Source organism: Corvus cornix, chromosome 1A, assembly GCF_000738735.6.
Source record: "Corvus cornix cornix isolate S_Up_H32 chromosome 1A, ASM73873v5, whole genome shotgun sequence".
Taxonomy (NCBI): domain Eukaryota; kingdom Metazoa; phylum Chordata; class Aves; order Passeriformes; family Corvidae; genus Corvus; species Corvus cornix.
In genome coordinates, this window is record NC_047057.1 from 29,135,121 (window position 1) to 29,151,023 (window position 15,903).

Here is a 15,903-nt window from a genome sequence, read left to right on the forward strand (position 1 = left end):
ATCTGCATTTGTTTCATCAGCTTGGAAGCTACTCTACAAACCTGTCTAGGAAGAGGAAGAAGGAAATCCACTTTCACTTATATTTCCACCACAAACATAAGGTGCTTCTAGGTGTGAGGAGAAGAAGGGTCACATCATCCATTGAATCTCTATTATGGTAACTGAGGAGAATGAAGGAAAGCCCACAGAGTTTTGCTTCTTGGGTAGGATCCTCTCCCACTGTGTGAAAATAAGCGTTTCAGGTCCAGCATCTTCAGGCACACTTCTAGTCAGACTCTAGACCCCCATTATCGCATATTACAGGAGGAAACACTGGGGCACAGTTTGGCTTTATCTTGACTTCTCTCTACCCCATGGGCTTTTCTAGACCTTTCTTAAATCTTTTTAATCCTAGCAACTACTTTTTTTCTTGGCCTTTTGCCTTTTATTGCCAGTGTTGACAACTTCCCTCTAGCCAAGCAGCTCCCACCATGAGAGGCAGTGTTTTCCTTAGTCTGCAGGTCAGACTCTGATCTCAGTCCTGACTCTGTAAAGGACAATACTAGTTTAATGAAGGTTAAAGTCCACCCCATCATCTTCTCAGACTGTCCTTCCAGAGCTTACATTGAGCTATTCTGATTCCACTCCTTCAATGTCACGCTTCCCTCAACTTCAGAGAGAGTTGAAGGCTACCAGCACATTGGAGGCACGGCCTCTTAAATTCACTTTTATTTAAAGGGAAAAGAGAAACATTTACTTATAAAATTTGACCATATTTTAGCTGTGACAGAATTTTAAAGTAAATATTTTGTAATAGTTTGTAAGGCAGTAAGTTCTGTGTATCCTCAGCATAAACAGGATTCAGAAAAAATCAGGTAGGATTAAGTCTGTTCAGTATTTACCTATCCAGGTATTTCCTTTATAGAACATTTTTAGGGGTACAATTGAGTTCTATGACATGAGCACCTCAAAAGTAGATCTGACATAATAACTCATGTTGCAGAAATATTTGTAAATGTCAAATGCTTCTTGTGACACTGAAAATTTTGCTGAGTCAAGTTGATTCAATCACTGGGAGTGTTCAGAAATAATTTTTAACTTCCCATTATTAATTTTTATTATAGAAATTATAGCATTGTATTTTAATTTATAATTTTCCCCTTAAAATCTGACTTCATACACCTTCAGCCTGTATTCAAGTTTGCAGTCTGCCTTTAGTTGCTGTTTCTTCCAGACAGAAAGAAACTCATAGAACAGAATTGCTGCACTACAGCCAACTCATTAATAGATTTCATGCCTATGGGAAACTGAATTTACTCAGGTACAATGAGAACTAGACTGAAGAGATGTAAGGACATGGTAAGGACAAGAAACTCTTTAATTTAGGTAAAAATCACTTTTCCAAAAGTCCTCTTTCAGTACAACAAAGCTGCAAACATTTATTTTTCATCTTAAGAAAGATTAAATTCATAATAACTGTAGAGATGAAAATAGAGGATTCCAGTCATACATGAAATTAATTCTGACACAAAATATCTTGTTCTCTAGATGATAATAGAATAAATAAGAATCTATCCATGCCCACAGCTGGATTTGTCTACTAACCTCATTTAAAGTATAAATACATTGTCTTTCAGAGAAGGATTCATACACCCTGCTGCCCTCAGTTTTTTAAGTACTTCTATTACTACATACAAGAATAGGTTTTTATCATTTTCCTAATGGTCTCCTTTATTGGTTTCCTTTTTTTTTTTTAATAGATATATTGTATGATGGAAGATCCCTCACTTGAATATCTTATAGCTAATGGATGCGATTTGTCACTTTGCTGCAGTCAGATCATCCCTCCAAGCAGGGTCTGGAGAACAGCTGATTTCATCTTCACTTACAGTAATAAAATTGGACATATACTGAACAGAACCATTAATAGTCACATCAGAGGTATTTCAGGTGCTTGCCATTGGCAAAATATTAAAGCCCATTGGTAAGTGAAATCTGCAACCCCACTGGAAAACTCCACTTTTGATAAATGGCACTAAAAAGCCTGCTATGCTTGTTGCCTTTTTTGATTCCTTTCTTTTTAAAATCTTGCCTCGTTGCCCAGTGAAGTTGCTCTGAGGGCTGGCCTTCAAGCTGATGGTGCTCTTTACAGCTCCAGCTGCAGTTTTGTGGCAATGTTTCAGCATTGTACGGGATAAAAAGAGTCCTCTGATTGAAGCATGTGGAAAGGACATACACAATGTAAACCCACAACGTATCTACTGCGCACCAAAGGGGGTTGCCACATGATAGCAGCAGTCTGCCAAATCCTCTGAACTTTTGGCATCTAATAACAGGGACACCGCAATAAAAGAAAACCAAGGAAGGAAATTATTAGGGAGCTGGGAAAAGTGACTTATGACACTTTTTTTGGGGCAATCTCTTTATCCCAGTTCATTAATGCAATGATGATTGGATTGATAGAGGCTTAGCTCAGAGTACATCTGTTGGACAATAGCTGCTCTTATTTATCTCTGTTCTGTGTATCAAAGAGTATAAAGAGAAGTTTACACTCTTTCTACACTCCAGCCTCTCACCCCAGTCCCAGAGCCTGGAATTTTCTTTCCCACTGTTTTGTTTCAATTAGAAAGGATATGCTCAAGTATTGCCTTTGTTCACACTTCAGAGGGATCGTCTCTAGGATCTGCAGCAACCTCCAGCAAGAAAAGACAAATTGAGCACAGTAACCCTCAGGGCACTATTGATCCCAAAAGAAAAACATGGGAAAAGCACACATGAAAATCTTTTATGAGTAGTATTTTTAAAAATGTGAAGGAAAAAGTGGCATATATCTTCAAATATGAGTGCATATAACTAGCTGGCTAAGAATTGATTCATAAATGTTTACCTACTAAGTGCATATTAGATTGTTTGACTAACATAATGAAAATAAATTGTCGAACTTGGCTCTATTTTTTGTATTTTTAAATTTTTTTAAAAATATTTACCTCTTAGGATGATGAAAGTAACACCACAAAGTAAGGTTTGAACAAATCTCATGTCTTCATGACACTAATCTGAAAATAGCACAGAAAATTATTATTATTGGCACTGAAAACTTTCTTTGCTGAATTCTGCTTTTAGTTTATATGGCTGCATATCCCATGAGTTTCAGGGGATTCCAGGGGAGTCATCTGACCTTTCTGACTTTTTATAATTTGAAAATTGTTGCATGGAAAGCTAGTGATGTTGATGGAATCAGCTCAGACTTATTTAAGTGTTGGCAGAGTGTGCTGTTATAAATAAAAGGTTTTCATCATGTTGCATGAAATTGATCTCTAAATACCTCAGAACACATGGTTCAATCTCCTTTATTCATTTGTATTTTTATTTTCCATGTTTTCCATCTGAAAAAGCCTTTCAAAACATTTACACAATAATTTTTATGTCCTGTTTCCCTTTAGCTCATTCTCTTTGTTCCTTTCTTTTCTATGTTGCTGCACTCCTGAATGTTGGTGTTGATTTTTTTCTCTATCTTCTCTTTCTCCAGTTCTGTCTCACGGTTTTGTTTTTTGCTTTTTAAAAAATCTTCTTCCATCTTACCAGGTGAAATTCTTTTCCCAGAGCTCTTCTTTTGTCAAAATGTCTGTTTCTGCATCGGCTGCAACATCATGAGTAAGAATTTCCTGCTGGACCAGAATTACCATTCCACAGCATTTTATTTTTTGAGAGTGAAGTTTTAGGAAAGAAAGGACAATGTCTGTTGTTGAAAGGAAGGCACATTATCTATCAAACCACACTAACCAACCTCCCTGCATGTTCTCACGTACTAGTTTTACCAGGACTGGCCTGGACCAGTTAAGCTCAATTCTATAAGGGACGCAAACAGCTGAAGCATTTGAACTTCAGTAACTTCACTCTCTTAATTGTCTAGAAATATTTTGAGTTATGCCTTATGCTGTCTCTTAGATGAGAGAGAGTCAGATGGAATTGATTTATATGATTTATCTATCTATGAATAGTGTCAAAGAAAACTCATTAACTGTAGTATTCTGCTGGTTCTCCATAAGGAAAAATATAGATAGCAAGAGGCATATCACCAGGCAGTTGTGAAATATTTATAAACTAACAGAGGCAATAGAAAATAAAACTATTTTGACAAGTACTTGTGAAAAATTAAATTCATTCCAACACTGGAGATTGGAAACAAGACTTACGCAGGATAATGGAAAAAATTATCAACTAATGGCTGTACAAAACCACCAGAAAGGGATTCAATATGTGTCATCTTATGGCACTTGAACAAGACCTTAGAAAAGCAAAGTAGATATTTGTAAACGTTTTGCCATAAACAAAGCTCTGGCAAAAGGAAAATAATTACTGAATGACTTTGGTTACCCATCAGAGGTGGTAGTGCATTTTCAGAGAGCTGGACATGGATTACCTATGGCAAGATGTAAGCTCATTTCAGCCAAGTAATTCTCCTACATTTCCAGTAATTCCATTGTGGGAATCAAAAATTTAATTTCAGCAACCACTCTCCAGTGATGTATTTGGTGTTACGTCAACTTTCTGACTGCAGAAAACCAAAGGGAGACAGATTTTACTGATGAACTTTTATGGTTCCCAAGGGTTCAGTATGTAAAATTCTCAGTGACAAGGATTGTTTTCTGGAGCATTGAGATCTTTCCTGGTACCCCTTAACAATACTACAAATGTCTTTGTGGTGCATCGTATTCGAAAATATTATTTCCATTAAAGTCTGTGGCCATGGCTTATTATTTGGTTTTTTTGAGCAGTAAGAACTTTGCCTGAATCTGTGTTTCCCCTCCACCCTCCAGCCATTCACATGATAAAACATTCATTTTTTGCCAATACTGTCCTATTTGAAAAGAAAAAGCAAACAAAGAATAGAAAGGTACTATCATAATTTTTACAGATAGCACCAGGGAGATTTTAAGTAGAATCTTCACCATAAGGTTTATTTTTAAGAGGCCAATGCTAAGTAGGAGCCTGTCCCCTTGGAGTCCCTCCATGGGGAATATAGGCTGTAGATAAATAAGTACTGTCACAAGGCAACTCATCTGATCTATTCTAACTCTCTGTGTAATGAGAAAATGAATCTGTGCCTATAAAGAGCGTCCAGTTCAGATTAGCATCCTGACAGTGACTCACTCAGATTTAAAAGTCAATCCTTTGATCTCTCTTAGGACCGATTACTGTTGTCGCTGGTCACTTGACAAGGCTCTACAACACATCTAAATCAGAGCCACAAACTGAAAACAAATTTCTGATGTGTCATGCCCCAGGCTCAACTGTGAGGGCAAACTCTGAATGGCAATTTCTAAAGATAAATTAAATTCCCTGGGCTAGAAAAAGTGAATATCTAAATAGGCAAGGATAAGGAATTGCTTCCTGATTTATATCTTTCTGTTTGAGAAAGCTCTTTCCCTTTTGTCAGGCTGGCATGTGCATTTCTTCTTTTGTGCCAAGCAAGAATTTTCAGAGTTCAGAACATAAATGAAAGGTCACAGAAGTATAGTTTGCTTGCACTAAATCTTCAAAGGAAAGAGGGTGCTAATCACCGCAGATGAAGTCTAGCATAGCAGAAAAGCTTGAAACAGCTTCTTCAGAGAATGTTTTAACAATCAGACCCTTTTGGGGAGGCGGGAGGAAAGTAAGCACACAATTGCAACCTTTATCTAATAATTACTACCAGCAGCTGCAATACCACCTTTCCTCAGAGGAATGATATATATCAAGAGTTAAAGGCAGTATCAGAGGAAAAGAACATTAGCATTACTCAAAATCTGTCCTTTGATTTCCAGTATTTTTCATTTGTTGAAATAAAAAAGTTGCAATTTTTTATCCTTTCTTTTAAGATAGAGGTTCTTTGGGGATTTTTTGGTTGGTTTTTTGGTTGCTTGGTGTATTTTTGTTTGTTTGTTTTGTTTTGGTGATGTTTCATATCTGGAACATTTACAAAAAAAAAAAAAGAGTTAAACATGGAGATAGTTCAAAAGGCTTTAAGGGCAGCCAGCCTCCCACTCCCTATCCTTTGCTAAGCGGGATGCAAGACGTACATCAAAGCTTCTGTGGATGAATGTGGTAAGTGTTACCCTGCACTCTACATGCTATGAGAGAGCTAGATCCAAAAAGGAACCTGAGCACTGAACTGTGTGAAAACTTCTCAGCTGCTAACTTTGCCATCACTGGGTTTCAGCATCTGTTTCCCAGAGTGTAATTCAGGGTGGTGAGTTGGGCCCTTGGTTTTCTCAGAGGCAATGCAGAGCAACATCAAAACCTGCAGAGTGGTGCCCCCATCCCACTACTGCCTGTCTTCCTGGCCCTTAGCCCCAGCTGCATGATGGACACTCCAGAGACACCACTCTGGTGCTTCTTATACTTAAAGTAGGGAAGGGGAGCTAGCAATTTTTTAAGAATTAAAAAAAAAAAGCCGTAAGGAGGAGGTTCATGGCCTTCTATATGGCAACCCGATGCAGAATCTTAAAAATGATGGGTTACAGCTTTTCAAGAAGGACATTGGAAAATTAGGTTCATTTCTGCTGAAATACAGAGAAAATGTTTGGGATTTAATAATTTTTTCTGCTATTGTATATTGTTTTACTGTATTAATTTTTTGCTGATTTTAGCATTATTTTAATTCTGATTAGTAAATGTTATTGCAATAAAGTAAAATATATAACTTGAAACATAATAAAAGTAAATATGATGTTTTATTATTGGCAACAGCTGACTTCTTCTGGAATGGATAAGTGAGAAGCAGTTGTAAATACTAACTGAATTTCTTTTTTTTACTGGCTAGACAGCAATTATTTTTTATAACAACAATGAAAGCTGAAAGCCTATATGGAAAGGAAAACGGAGTAGAACTCCTTTCTTCTTAGATATTTAGATCTGCAGTGAATAACAACAGCTAATTTTTGTTTTCTTGAGGAATCAAAGCCAATCAAAGACAATTAGCTCTGCTCAGACTAGACTGAAATAAGAAAAGGTCATAGAAGAATAACAAAGATCTTCAAAGTTGTTGAACAACTTTCCTATGGGAAACAACTCAGCAGACAAAAACTTTCAGACTGGATATGACCAAGGAGTGATATAGATGTGGACTACAAAACTTTAAGAGGCCTGGATAAGGTGAATAGGAAAGACTGTTTGCTGCTTTTTCTAGTACAGAACGATGAGGCCTCAAATGAAGGACAGAGGCTCATGACAAACAAGGAGTTCATTCTTCACACTGTTCACAGCCATGTGGAGCTGGAGGACTTGGTGCCACAAGATGTTGCTGCTGATAAAAATTTCCAACTTCTCCAGGGAAAGTGAACAAAGAAATACATCTCAATTGAGGCAAATGAAGAGAAAGGTATCTTTGACAAGTGATATCCTGACCCACAAATTGTTGGAGGGCAGGAAAATATTCTAGGGAGTAACTACTGCATTCCTAGCCTGTTTCTAATCTCCTTGGGCACCTGCTACTTTCAGAGGTAGGCTAGAGGAGCCTGGGGTCTAATTTGTCATGGCTTCAGTGTTTTTGTGAATGAAAGCTGTACATTGTTCTTGGCAATAGGAAGAGAATTCACAGCTTCTTTACTGCCCTATGAATGTTCCAGATGCCAAGTGTGGAGCCTTGGTCACTCCTCCTGGCCTTAAATGTATGCTGAATTATTTTCCTGACCTTTTGCGTAAGCAAAAGTTATTGATGAGTGATTATCTTTAACCATCCAATGCCTCATATGGAAAAGAAGGCAGATTTTGAAAAGTATTTTGCTCATGTCAGATCTTTTTCAGTGTCTTTCTAAACACAGTTTAAGAAAAATGCAAAATTCTAGATGGCATTGTTCCTAAATTAGAGAGAATTTTAGGGGCACTTCAGAAACTGATTTAATAGAACCAATAGATCTCCTGAGGCTTAATGTGCCGAAGTCACAATGTATCAACAAGTGGTTTTGCAAGAACTATATTACAGAGGAAAATGTAGTTCCCATAAGATCATTTAATATAATTTCATCATGAATATTTACTGTTGTTTCAGTCACTAACACAATCAGTCACAGTAGGGAAAACATAGATGTTCTAAATTTGTTTTTCATCAAAATGACTGAAAACATTTTTCCACTGATTTTGGCATCTTTAGTATGCTGGTTATTGAAGAAATCAATGCATTAATAGGGGTCATTTAAGAAAATTTTCGTAAGGTTTCTGATACAATTATGAAATATTTTTATCAACAAATCTGTATGACCAGTTTCTGGAACTTTGATTTGTCTTCTGATAAAATCTTCTTTCCATATCATTTTAATAAATTTAAAAATCCAGAGAAAAGTTTTAAAGAACAATAAATCCTTGAGATTTTAGAGAGAGAGATGCAGAAAAAAAATGTTTTATTGGAAAGTCATTACATATAAAAGGAAACTAATTCCAGCAAATTCACTCAAAGTCATTCTGTCTGAGAAAAAGAAGACCTTTTTTCTTGTTCTCCTTCACCTTACCTAGGAAGAGGAACTGTCACCAGTTTTCAGTGATTATGGAAGCATGGGTACATGGGCAGCATCTTTCAGCATTTTGCTACCAGTTGGGTATTTCTCAACTGAACTATGTGGCAGCACATCTCGTGCAACACTCCTGCTATAGCATGAAGAACTGGAAGAACATAGAGCACATTCCCATGTGGGAGGCCTGAAACAGAAAATGCAACCACAGGTATGATGCAGGCAAATACCTGCAGTAGGAGTTAAGGGCATCCAAGGCTGATCACATTCCCAGATGTTTGCCCTTCTCCCCTGTGTAACAAAAAAAAGATTTTGCAAATTAGAGGTGCTGATTAGGGACAACTTCATAGTCTCTCAGAAGACATTGCACATATATCTTAACAGTTTATGCTACAGGAATATATAAATATTCTGACAATTCGTTGTCCTCTTTCATACATTTTGGTGAGGAAGGCCATTGTGTGCTTTCACAGTAGATAAAAGACTATTTCCTGAAGGCATAAAATTCTCTCCTTTCAGCATTCTTAATCCACTGACATTTACAGATCAAGGATTTGAGGACAATAAAAAGAAAAAATAATGGGACAAAAATAATGCAGGGTAACTGTAAGGAAAGAGATACAGAAGGATTATTATATTAAACCAACTTTCTGAAATTTGTGAGAGAGGAAATTCATTCAAACTGAGGGTTTTGGAGAGGAAAAAAATGGTCTAAATCCACACTGGCTTCAAGATTACTGCCATGAGAGCAAATCAAGACTTAAGCTAAGAACAATCCTCTCAATCAGAGATAAAGGTCAAGCATAACTGTCTGCCCCTGTGTAGACATCTGTTGTAAAGGTGGAGACTATATGGCATCTGAGCTATCAAAATGGGTAGTTTCCATGAGGTTTTATAGATACAAAAAATATATTAATCTTGACATCATGAAGGTAAACTGACTGAAACTCTCTCCAGTTCTGCAGAATTAGAATGCAGTTCCCTGGTTTCTGATTTAGAAATCCCTTTTCTTTGCAGCTGCCTGCAATATTTGCTCATGATCTCTGCTACCTCATAGGTTTAATCTTTCCAAGATTTCCATGGTTTTAAAATAAAGTTATTTTTATTTTCCATTCTACTTCTGCTGGAGTAGTTTCTGTGGGCAAATCTTTCAGCTGTTCTTTGCACTCCTAATTAAATCCAAAACTGTTACAAGAAATTGCCTCACAAGCAAGTCACGTTCTGCACAAACATCGCAGCTCCGTGGGTGGTTGTTTGAAGTACATACTTGCCATATCTTGCAATCTAGAAATCTCATTCCATGTCCTCAGCAGCAGTGTAATATCCCTCTATCTATTTATCATTTCAGTAGTATCGGTCTTTTGCTATGTATTCCTACCATACATTTTTATTGCCATTTCTGGTTTGACTATCTTCTCTAGGAACCTTTGTACTTTACAGTGCAAAACCTCAGATGCAAAGGTAGTCTTTCAGAGCCAGATCCTAAAATTCAAACTCAGACATAAGAGGGCATAATCATCTTTGTTGTGCTCAAGTTTTCAGACTGCTGAGTTAATACACATTTCCTTGATGGATGCTGGGACGACTTCCCAATAGTTTCTCAAACATGTTGTGTGGATAACGGTGATAACAAAGCCAAAGCCAAAGGCTGAGTTTAGCTATGAAGCCAGACCTTTTATCAACTACCTACTGCAACACTGGCAGGAAGACAGGGTCAAAAGAGCTTCTGTTGAAATACGTCTTTGTTTTGGGCTTAGCCAGGCTGAAGTGTGCCCTGATGCCCTGATATTGGACTGCCAGGCACTGGAAGCCCAATACTTAGAAAGAATAATTCTTCCAATAATGCAACACCATGGCCATTGTCATAAAATTAAGAAGGGCTTTGTGCTAGTAAAAAACTGTAATATGTGATTTCTATTATCTGGCTTTAAGTTTACATGGGAATAGAACTTACAAGCCTTTAACCTACGCCTACTCCCTCCACAAAGTAATGGGTTTACATTAAGTAAATGCCAAAGAAAACTGACTTCTAATATCTTTCTGACCAGATGACGATTTGTTTTTCATTCCTAAGTTTACTTTCTACATTTTCTTTTGCATTATTTTGTCTCTTTTTAATCCTCTTGGATGATAAACCAGTCCATTCCCATCATTGCGGCTAACCAAGTCATCAAATCAGTGACCTGCCCTTAGTCTGACAGTTCCCATCCCCTTGCTTTATTTCCCACACTGTCCATAAGGTAATAAATTCTGTTTGTAATTAAATAATCCCTGAGTAAAATTCATAAGCAATCTTTTTAGCAGGTATCCTCTTCCAGAGGAATATCTTGTCATCAATCTACAAAACTGTGCTCACTCTTGCTGCCATCTATTACTACAATGAATTGTGAATTCTTTATTAGCGCAGTGGCACTGTTTCACAAAGAAATAGAGGATAAATCCACCCCACAGTAATTAGGAGAAGGGAATTCTGGGACTGAATGTCTCAAGCTGAGGACAAATCTATCAGGTCGGTTCTTTGTTTTCTGCAACTGTGTTAGGGAAATGAATGGCTGATCCATGAGTTTTAAAAAAAAACATGTAGAAACCATGATGGAAGAAGTTACACAGAGTATTGACAACAAATTCCAGCCCAGCACATGTCCTGTTACAGCCCCAAATCAGGTACCAAAGTACCAAAGGACATGGATCTTCGAAACACCTCCAGTTTTGCATTCCATGGACCTTATTTTGAGGTATTTGATTGTCCTCAGGCAGGGCATATGGTGCTCCAAGGGCTCACTCAGGTACAACTTCTCTGTGTTGTGCAGTCCCACACTCCTCACTATCATCTGTATTAATCTTAATAATTACAAAATTGAAAAGAGTATCAATTTATTACCAAATTAATTCAAGGCTACCATCACATAAGAAATACTTTGCATTAACAAAGTAAATTATCAAGCACCAGTCAATCTTTATCTTCTGAGTCACCTACATTAAGATGCACAGTTTACTGCATCATTCACTTTTGAACCAGGGGCTTGCTCAGTCGGCCACAATTTCTTTCTCCTTCAAAAAGTTGCAGTGTTACCTGCAGATCTAGCTGCACACAAACCGGAGAACTGACAACATGTTCATTCACCATCAGGCTGGTATTCAATACTTTGCCTTCCTCTTCTCTCCTTTTTCTTTCTTTTCACTGGCAGCTACTGTTAGTTTGACTTTCCTCTTCAAAATGACCACCTTATGCCCTTATGCAAATCAGGGAGTTTGTGCCTTGAGCAGTTCTTAATGCTAAATGGACTGTATCCCATCTTTTCCTCGTTATGAAGAGGGAACAGGCTCTTTCTTATTTTTTTTTTTTTTTTGGAGGCTTACCTCCGAAACACAGAAGAAAAGAAGGAAACACAGGTGCTAAAAGATTAAAGATTAAATTCTGGGCACTGAGAGATTTTTATGAGAGCTGCCAAAGGTCACAGCAGTAATGCCCAGGAACGTGCATTTGCTAAGTCCCAGTGCAAAGCCTGCTGTTCATCCTTTGTGTTTCTTACAGAACAAGATGGGTTTCAAAGAAGGCTACATCAGGGCAACCCGACATCCTGCTGCAGGCTGGGTGCTGCACCCTTATGTCAGCCTTCCAGTGGTTAAACCACTTGAAATGATTCCTTTCTGGATATTTCAGAAAATCCTTTTGAAAGAAAGGTGCTATAGCCCCCAGAAACAGGATACCAGTGCTATTGCTGATTTAAATGCAACCATTGTGCTGTCAATGCCTATAGTTATCTGATTTATTACTTTGAGTTTTGGCCTTCCCTTTCCATTTGGATGAAAATCTTTGATCTGAGTTAATACCTTCATCTGGAGATTTAGACAGCTGTAGTGTACATACAAGGGATGGTATTGTTTCCATAATGATGGAGGTTTCCTCACCTGCTGTTTCATTTTATCTTTTAATTTAGTTAAATCAGGAGTTCTTATTCTCTTGAATCACCTTCTGCTTGACAATGACAGAATTTGGATCAAAAGGGCAAGGCCAGAGTGTTTTTACCTTCAGAACTCTGCATTTAGCTCCCATTGCTTCTGTCACTTTCATTCAATTATCTCTCACAATTTAAAGCACATCTAAACAGATATTGCAGGTGGCTATAAAATTACAGAAATGGAAAAATACAGACATTTCAATGTATTTGTTGTATTTTGTGCTCAAATTGGAAGCAAATGAATGTTACCATCTTATGACTGCATGTTTCTTTGTATGAGATAATTACTGTACACATTCAGACAAATTAAACTGTGACCTGAGGGCCACATCATAGCAGTCAGCTCCATCACCTTTTGTGAACAAATGTGATACTTAACACTGACATCAGTGATTAGATCAGGTTCTCAGACTATTTCTGAATAACAAATGCTTGTTCAATCAAAATAAATTACGCCTTTGGGGCTACTGCTGAGAAGAGATCATATACGCAAAAGAGTTGCACTATTTAGATGCCTCAGGATGTTTTATTTATAAGTTAAGGTACTGTGACTATCAGTGCTTTTTCAGAAGATGCATCAGAAATCTCAAGGTCAAGCATTCAGTGTTAGAAAATGCCACCAAATTCCACCGTGACAGTGTGCTAGGAAATAAGTTTAATAACATTGTTATATACTCTGTTCCTATGAGTCAGTCTCACCCAAGGGATAGAACAGCCATTAACATCAGACAGGCAGGTATGGAAAGCATCTTTTGACATTTAGCATTCAGTGCACAGCTTTGGGCTCCATACAAGAGCTAAAACCCTGCTCTGAAGAGATATTTTGATTTCCTTACGAACATTTCATGATATTATAGTACCATACATGCCTCACAAACAGTAAATAATCTTTTCTCGAACACTTTAGAAAATGAAAGAATCATTTCTCTCCAAAGGGGGGGGGGGGGGGGATAGAAATTAAAGGAAACATTCTCCATTCAATTTCCATTTAATTTAGGTGAAAAATACGATCCATAGCATTGAATTTTCAAAAAAAAAGGAAATTCAGGGTATTCTTACTTTCAATTTCAGTTCATGGCTCACACTTTGCAGAAGATATGATCTCAGAAAAGCTTCCCTTAAGAGTGATTTACACATTTGTAAAAAATCTGCTGGTAAATGCCTTGAAAAATGCTACACAGGAATTTTGTACTGGAGGCAAGCAAGGAATCTAGTCCCACAGAACTCAGCTGCTGCAATTCCACATTTTACAATTCTGTATTCAACTGTCTGAAACAAAAGAGCATTTTTCCTTTCTCTATGGATCCCTCCATCATAAGAACAGATCACAACACAAAGCCTCTTTCACTACACAATTCTTAGTCTTCCTCAGAACTCTATCCATCCTTCACATTTCCTGTGGGAAAATAATTAATAAAGGACTGTATAATAACAGCAACACAGAAGAAGATTGAATTGAGGTTGCATAGGGAATTTCAGTTCCACTATCTTTCTTCTTGCTACCATAATATTCTTTTATGCACTTTCTAGCCAGCAATTTCCTAGGGTTTTAAGAAAAGTAGGCACAGACCCCAAAAATTCTCTAATGTGGAATTGCAAATTATGTCCACACATAACCTCTCTACATACATAGCAGGATTAAGAGCAAGCTGAAGGGTGGGAAAGCCACGCCTGGACTGCCCACATTATTTACTGTGGACTCTGTTGTAGCTTGGCTGAGAACATTAAAACTGCTTAGAAAAAGCCAGCCTCAGGGTATCTGCTGGTGGATGGGGCTGTGAGCGTGCTTGGCTCAGAATATCCTGACCCTCATGAACTGGGTAAAAGAGAGCTTGGCTCTACTCTAAAGCATCTAGAACATCCAAGCCTTCTTTTCCTTTGGGAGGTCTCTGCAGTCAGCTTCATGTAAGGCTTTCAGGCAGGCCTGATTTCAGGAGCTGTTCTGAAATATCAGGAATGCCTCAGCTTTTAAAGGGAAGGATTCACTATTTTGTCTATTGCTATTCCTACTAAGTTTTTGCCCTGGAAACTCACCTTTTATCCATTAAATTATATCATATCTAAAACCCCTTAAGATAGCCTTTTGCACATTTTCCACTAAAATGTACCAGAATAATCAAGTAAATCTGGTAAATTCTGTTTAGTCTATTGTGCTTACTAAGATATACAAAAGAAATGTTCTATGGAATAAAGTTGTATCATGTACTAATTGTGAACCCTGAAAAAAAGCATATTCATTTTAAAGAGTCTATTAATAGAGATTTGTTTTTATTTCCACTCTGTATGACTGTTTCTAAACAGAAAAATTAAGCCACTAAAAGGAAAAAAAACAGCAGTAAATTATGCCCACATTCTGATCCCTATTAGTACTGTCATGCAAATTGTTACACTCCAGTAGAATGATCTGTCTGTAGCCGAGATAAGCAGCTCCACATGAATGTAGGGATCCAATGCAGAGATCTTACCACGAAGAGCTAACAAAGAGCCCTGGAAAAGTCCTTCTGCCTCAGACGCTCTGGGTAACCAGAGATAGGTCAGAGAGATCCATGGAAGTGTGCATGCACGTGTGTGCCTGTATGTGCAGCCTCTACTGGAATCTGATTTCTATGAACTGTATCAGTCTGATGTTCTAGGAATAAGGAATGCATATCAAATTATTTTATAGCAAGGATGTACCAATGTGCTTTATAAAACAGAACATCATGAATGTGACACAATCTTCAGTTTCTCCTCCGTATGTATATTGATGGAAAGCAGCAATTCTTTTGACTCAACACCTTGTTCCAGGGCACTTTGTGCCTACATGGGTCTCTCTGATAATCTCTGTGGTTAGACTCTGTGGCATGTAAAATCAAATGCCCTTCCCACACACATACTTTATGAGAATTTGTCTGTCTGGCTCTGATTTTACCTCAATATTCCTTCACAGCCACATGATGGCCTTCCAACAAGAACTTCAGCACAATATGCTATTTTATGCTTTACTCAATTGTTAAAAATATGACAGGCTGGAAATCTCCTAACGCCTAAAAGCAATCTAAATCCTGGAATCAAATTTCTTGTGATGGTCTTACCTTGGATGGACAATTATGCTGATAATAAACTGAAGTATTCTTTTCTGTTCTACCTGCACAAATTTCTGTCTGAAAACAGGAGTGTTATAAAGCACAGAAAATTGTTCATATATTATAGTGAAGAACATAAAAGAGGCTAGTAAATACCAGTGACAGCTGAAGTTCTGACAGTTGAAATGCTAATTGCTTCTTTTCACATATCGTTTCGCAACATTATAAAATTGGAAGAAAATGATGTTAAAAAGCAAACACTGTATGTGATGAAGCAAAGACCTTTGATATAGTATTTTTATAATTATTTCCTGATGTTAACTTAAGAGACCACAGCACAAAACATAGTTGTACCACACAGTAAGGGATTTACCTTCTACATCTGCATTGCTTTAATACATGGGGCAG